The following is a 5,799-nucleotide window of genomic DNA, read 5'->3' as shown; positions in this document are numbered from 1 at the left end:
TGATGTTGAATCTGTAGCACATTTTTCAATACTGACTTCTAAATTTTAGCACTAAATTTTGTGCTGACGTTTTACAAATTATATCTTTGTATATGTCCTCATATTTTCCCATTTTCTTTAGTGCTTTTTCCATGCTTTAGCTTTTATACTTGAGACAGGGTTTTTAAAGTTTTGGCTAATAAGTGTAATACTTATATTTGTTCAGGAACAGGTTTAGAAGATTCATTTTATACCTTGAATGAGCTCATCAGCTCTATCTTCTTGTTGTTTTGTATGTCTTATGATTTTTGTTGAATATCGACTACTTAATAGTGTTTGTAAATAGAATATCATGTCCGCATCTTGTACAGCAATTAACCACCAGGAAGAATGTATGCAGTGTGTTAATTATTGAAACTGTCCTACCAATTTGGTTTGAAACTGTCTCATTGCTATTTGTTCATCAATAAAATTATGGAAAAAAACCCACCAACATTTTGCTTAGAAATTTGTGTGTGTGTGTGTGTGTGTGTGTGTGTGTGTGTGTGTGTGTGTGTGTGTTATAACCTGACCAAAGCGCCACCATCCTGTTCTGTATATGCCGTCTTAGTGAACCATGTCAGCTGCTGTAAAATATGACTTCCTTCTTCCCAAGCCCCTCATCCCATCCTTGAGTTCCAATATGTGCTTTGTCTCACAGAACATCTGTTTCCTGAAGCCCTCATCCCACTCTTGAGTTCCAATGTGACTTCTGTTTCCTAAGCCCACTCCAGACCTATAACCATATTTAGTCTCAACAGACGCCATGACATTTTGAACCTCCCGAGTTGTTCCCCCGCCGGCTTTGTGGTTTTAAGCTTTATAAACCCCACGCTCCCCCACTTCAGTGCACACTTAGTCAATTTTGAGGGGTGTTGCCGCTGGGTACCAGCTAAAATAAAGCATTTTTTAAACTTTTGAGCTTGCCTCTTTTTTGAGTTACAACAATATATATCTTTCAATCTTTATAAACCACACTGAGACTGTAGAAAATAAATAGCAGTAGAACTTCAAAGCTTAAAATCTCAGATAATTTCTGGCATGAATCTTTCCTGTGTCTATGTATGTTGTTTTCCAAATCCTCAATGTAGGTAGCTTCTTTTAAATGCATTAATTTGCCTGAGTCTTTCCCCAACTTGATGTCAGGGACTATTATTACTATTTAGTGATTATTTATCAGTAACCTCTTGTCTCTGGACTCCACATGTTTATATTCCACCATCATTTGTCATCTATGTCTACTTCTTCCTGTGACTTTTCCTAGCCTGAGATCTGAATTGTGCCTTTTTTTTTTCTTTTTTTTTGACATCTGAGTGACTTAGAAAACACAGAGATTTTAATTTCTACAACAGAGGTAGGATGGTATCCTACATATTACGTTTACATTTCTCTCTCTGTGGTTTCACAAGGTTAACTATGTACTAGACTTCTGCTTCTGCAGAGTCCAGGTCAAGAAAAAGTAAAGCTATAATAAATTATTCTTCTACTTTCACCTGGCCTTTAGCTTGGACAGTTCTGTTCTTGTAGGACCTTGGTTTCTAGAGCTCTTATGTAGTAACTTTGGCCAGTCTAAGTATTGTTTCTTTGCTTCTGCACAGGAGCAAGGACATGGAGCTTCCTGGCTACCATCTTGTTGACTCCATTTCCTTAAAACTTCAGTTTTTCAATGGTGGTTTCACTAAATATAAAATCCTTACACTTTTCTATATGTGTATTTGTTAATAATATTGCTTACTACTGGTTGGTTTCCATATGACTACATTCCTCATCCTCATTTCTTTACTTTGTGAGTAGCTTGGATTGTCTGCCAAGAACATAAGTGATTCCTGTTACTTTTGTTTTCAAGTTTAATGAATAGACATGGAGATTTTGAGTCAAATTAACAAGATGCGAGTGCATGCTTTCAAGATAATGACTCAGAGGGCTAGCAAAATAGCTTAGCGAATTAAGGCACCTGTTTAGGCAGACATAGGGGCAGAGATATGGATCTCTGGGGCCTGCTGTGCCAGCCCCGACCCCAGGGCATGCTGAGATATTGATTGAGACTGGGTGTGGTGGTCCAAGCCTATAATACCAGCTCTTGGGAGGCCATAAACAGAAGGATCACTCGGAGTCCAATCTATGCAGGGCCACCCTGTACACTGCTGGTTTTTTGTTTGTTTGTTTGTTTGTTTGTTTGTTTCATCTTGTTCTAAATACAAAAAAAAAAAAAAAATACTGCTGCAGGTAACCCCTAAATTCTAAAAACCTTTATCTTATTATGATAAAATGTTAATTCCATTTTATTGTGATTTTGTTCTTCAGGTATTTTGTTCAAACAGTGGGTGTTTTAATATCCATTTTAAATAATTTGTGTTTATTAATGTTTATATTTTTATCTCAATTTTTTCCTCATTCATTATTTATTGTTTCTTTAATCACATGGTTCTACTTTGAGAAATTTTAAACTCATTATTTTTGGATGTTTTTGTCTTTTCCCTTAGGCTGTCTCCTTACTTTGAGAAATTTTACATAAATTTTCTTGTATATGTGTATGTGTGCTGCAACTTCATTGAGAAATAACCTGAGTACCACACAATGTAATTAATTAAAGCATACAAAATAGTGCCTTTTATGATATTCACAGAATCTGCAATAATCATCTTAATTTGAAATAAGATCATTTGCATCATGGATAAAAAATCCTGTGCCCATTGACAATCACTTTATATCTTTTCCCTGGACCACTGTGAATCTACTTCCTGTTTTTAAAATTTGCCTATTCTAAGCATCTCATGTAATAGATTAAGTACACTATGCTGAAATTTTTGATTAATTTCTTTCAATTGGTATGTTGTCATTATTATCTTATGGGCTGGCCAAATAGCTCAGCGGATTAAAACGTCTGCAAGCAGGTGCAGGGGTCAGGGTTTCTATCCCTGGGCCTGCTGTGCCAGCCTTGCCCCTGAGGGCATGTTGAGAAGGCAACTGAGAATGGGCGTGGGGGTGCACACCTGTAATCTCAGCTCTTAAGAGGCTAGGAACAGGCGGATCACTAGGAGTCTGACCTAGTAGTGAGACCCTGAACACCATGTAGATCCTTTCCTAAAATACAATAAATACAATAAATAAATAAATAAATAAATAAATAAGATTATTTTATATTTAATTTTTCTTACTTATTTCTGGTACATTCATATTCTAAGTTGTTGACTTTCAGACTCACACTTCTGTTATGGCAAAAATTCTTATATAATGCCACTTTTTATATTTCAATGCTTCACTATACTTTTCTGCTACATAATAAATACTGTTGGTAAACGTTCATCTGCTGATGCAATCACCACGACTGAGCAGAGCCACCAGAGGACATTTGTGCTGGAAGTGATGGGCCACCACTGTGGGTACCTGGCCCTGGTTATCTCTCTATCCTGTGGGGCTGGCTAGGTGTTCATTTCTGAGTGTCCACCAGATGACAACTAGGAGGAGCACCTCTGTTGCCCATTCAATGACACAACGACCTGGGTTAGCGCCTCAACATCATCAATGTAGCTGAGAGTGCCATTGACAAGAAAGGAAAGCCAATCACCTCCAAGGACCTCAAGCATCGGGTGGTCAAGCGTCTGGGATATGACACCCGGGTCACCGTCTTGAGGCACATGCAGCGCCTTTGACTGAATCCTGGGCAGCAGAATGGGTGTGGAGGCAGTGATGGCACTGCTGGAGGGGGCAGATGACACCTGGGCCTGTGTGCTGAGCCCCTCCAGGAACCAGGCAGTGTACCTGCCCCTCATGGAGTATGTCCCGGTGACCAAAAATGTGACCAAGGCCATGGATGACAAGAGATTTGATGAAGCCATGAAACTGAGAGGCCAGAGCTTCATGAACAAATAGGAGGTATTCAAGCTCCTAGCACATCTCAGACCCCTGGTCTCTAACAGCAGCTCATTCACAGTGGCTGAGATGAACGTGGGCACCCCAGCTGTGGGAATGAGTGCCACCGTTCTCTCCCCCTTGAGGATTGGCCTGAGGCAATCCAAGGCAACCAAGTGCCGGTTGTGCACGATGGCTTCGAGGGCCTGGCCAAAGGTCAGATTGAGGAAGCCGGCTGGAGCTATGTGGGTGCCTGGACTGGCTAGGGTGGTTTCAGACTTGGGACTAAGAGGACATTATTGAAGAAGAGCCTGGAACAGATTAGTGCCAACATAACCAAGTTTAACATGCAGGGCATGGTCATCATTGGAGGCTTTGAGGCCTACACGGGCAGCCTGGAGCTGATGGAGGGCAGAAAGTAGTTTGAAGAGCTCTGCATCCCATTCGTGGTCATTCCCGCCACCATCTCGAATAACGTCCCGGGCTCGGACTTCAGCCTCGGAGCCAACAAGCGCTCAATATTATCTGCACAATGGGTGACAGCATCAAGCAGTCCGCAGCAGGGATCAAGCTCCGCGTGTTTATCGTTGAGACGATGGGCGGCTACCATGGTTACCTGGCCACCATGGCAGGGCAGGGAGCTAGGGCTGATGCTACTTACATTTTTGAGGAGCCCTTCCCCGTTTGAGATCTGGAGCCGAATGTTGAACATTTGGTGCAAAAGATGAAAACAACCTTGAAAAGAGGCTTGGTATTAAGGAAAGAGAAGTGCAAGAGAACTTCATGACCCACTTCATCTTCAACCTGTACTCTGAGGAGAGCAGAGGCATCTCTGGCAACAAGAACAATGTGCTTGACCACATGCACCAGGGTAGGAGCCCCACTCCCTTTAACAGGAATTTCGCTACTAAGATGGGGACTAAGGTTAGGAACTGAATGTCTAGGAAAATCAAAGTGAGTTATTGTATTGGGCGGATCTTTGCCAATACTTCTGACTCGGTCTGTGTCCTGGGGATGCATAAGAGGGCCCTGGTCTTTCAACCGGTGATGGATCTTGGGGAACAGACAGATTTCGAGCACCAAATTCACAAGGAGCAGTGATGGCTGAAGCTGCGACCAATCTCTAAAATCCTGGCCAAGTATGAAATTGACTTAGACACTTCTGACCACTCCCGCCTAGAGCATATCTCCCAGAAGCAGTCTGGGGAAGCCACCGTGTAGACCTCTCTGGAGCAAGGGAAACGGCTTATCTGGCCATAATCAGCTCACATGCAGTAGAGCCAAGTGCATATTTTCATAGTGTTTAGCTTTTTCTCACTAGGTTTCCTTTCATTCTGCTGCCATGACCAGTTCTGGCCAGGAGCTGGGTGCGGGGAAGGGAGGCGAGTTGATTTGTTGTTAACAGCCATTATTAGTGGAGTGAGATGAAATCTATGAATTGTTTCAATTTACATCTCACAAATCATCAGTGATAGTGAACTTTTTTTCATTTATTTATTTACTTGCTGTTTGTACTTCTTCACCTGAGAAGTATATATTCATTTCAGATGCATGGTTTTGGATTGTGCTGTAGATTGGTACAACTACTCTGGAAAACAGTGTGAAGAATTCTCAAAAAGGTAAAACCCAAGGGTTCATTTAACCCAGCTATTTCCTTTCTTGGTATCTTTCCTGAAGAACTGAAAGCATCATACCACAGTGATGTATGTACACCCCTCTTCATATCAGCATGAAGAGGAATAGTTAAATATTAAAAACAGATCAAATGCCAATCAACTGATGAGTGAATGAAGAAGATCTGGGATTATTTTATATGATAGAGTACTACTAAGACATAAAGAAGAGTAAATTTAAGACATTCCTAGGTAAATAGATGACCCTAGGGACTATACACTTAAGTGAAATAATATCAACACACATGTATAAATA

General features: G+C 41.0%; 1 pseudogene; it reads left to right on the top strand.

Annotated features, from left to right (window-relative positions):
* Positions 1–3,252: 3,252 nt before the first annotated feature.
* Positions 3,253–5,091, top strand: LOC101581154 (annotated as a pseudogene).
* Positions 5,092–5,799: the final 708 nt, after the last annotated feature.

Source organism: Octodon degus, unplaced genomic scaffold (genome assembly GCF_000260255.1).
Source record: "Octodon degus isolate 3935 unplaced genomic scaffold, OctDeg1.0 scaffold00440, whole genome shotgun sequence".
NCBI classification, from domain to species: Eukaryota; Metazoa; Chordata; class Mammalia; order Rodentia; family Octodontidae; genus Octodon; species Octodon degus.
Note: the sequence above shows the minus strand (reverse complement) of the source record. Positions and strands in the feature narration are given on the sequence as shown.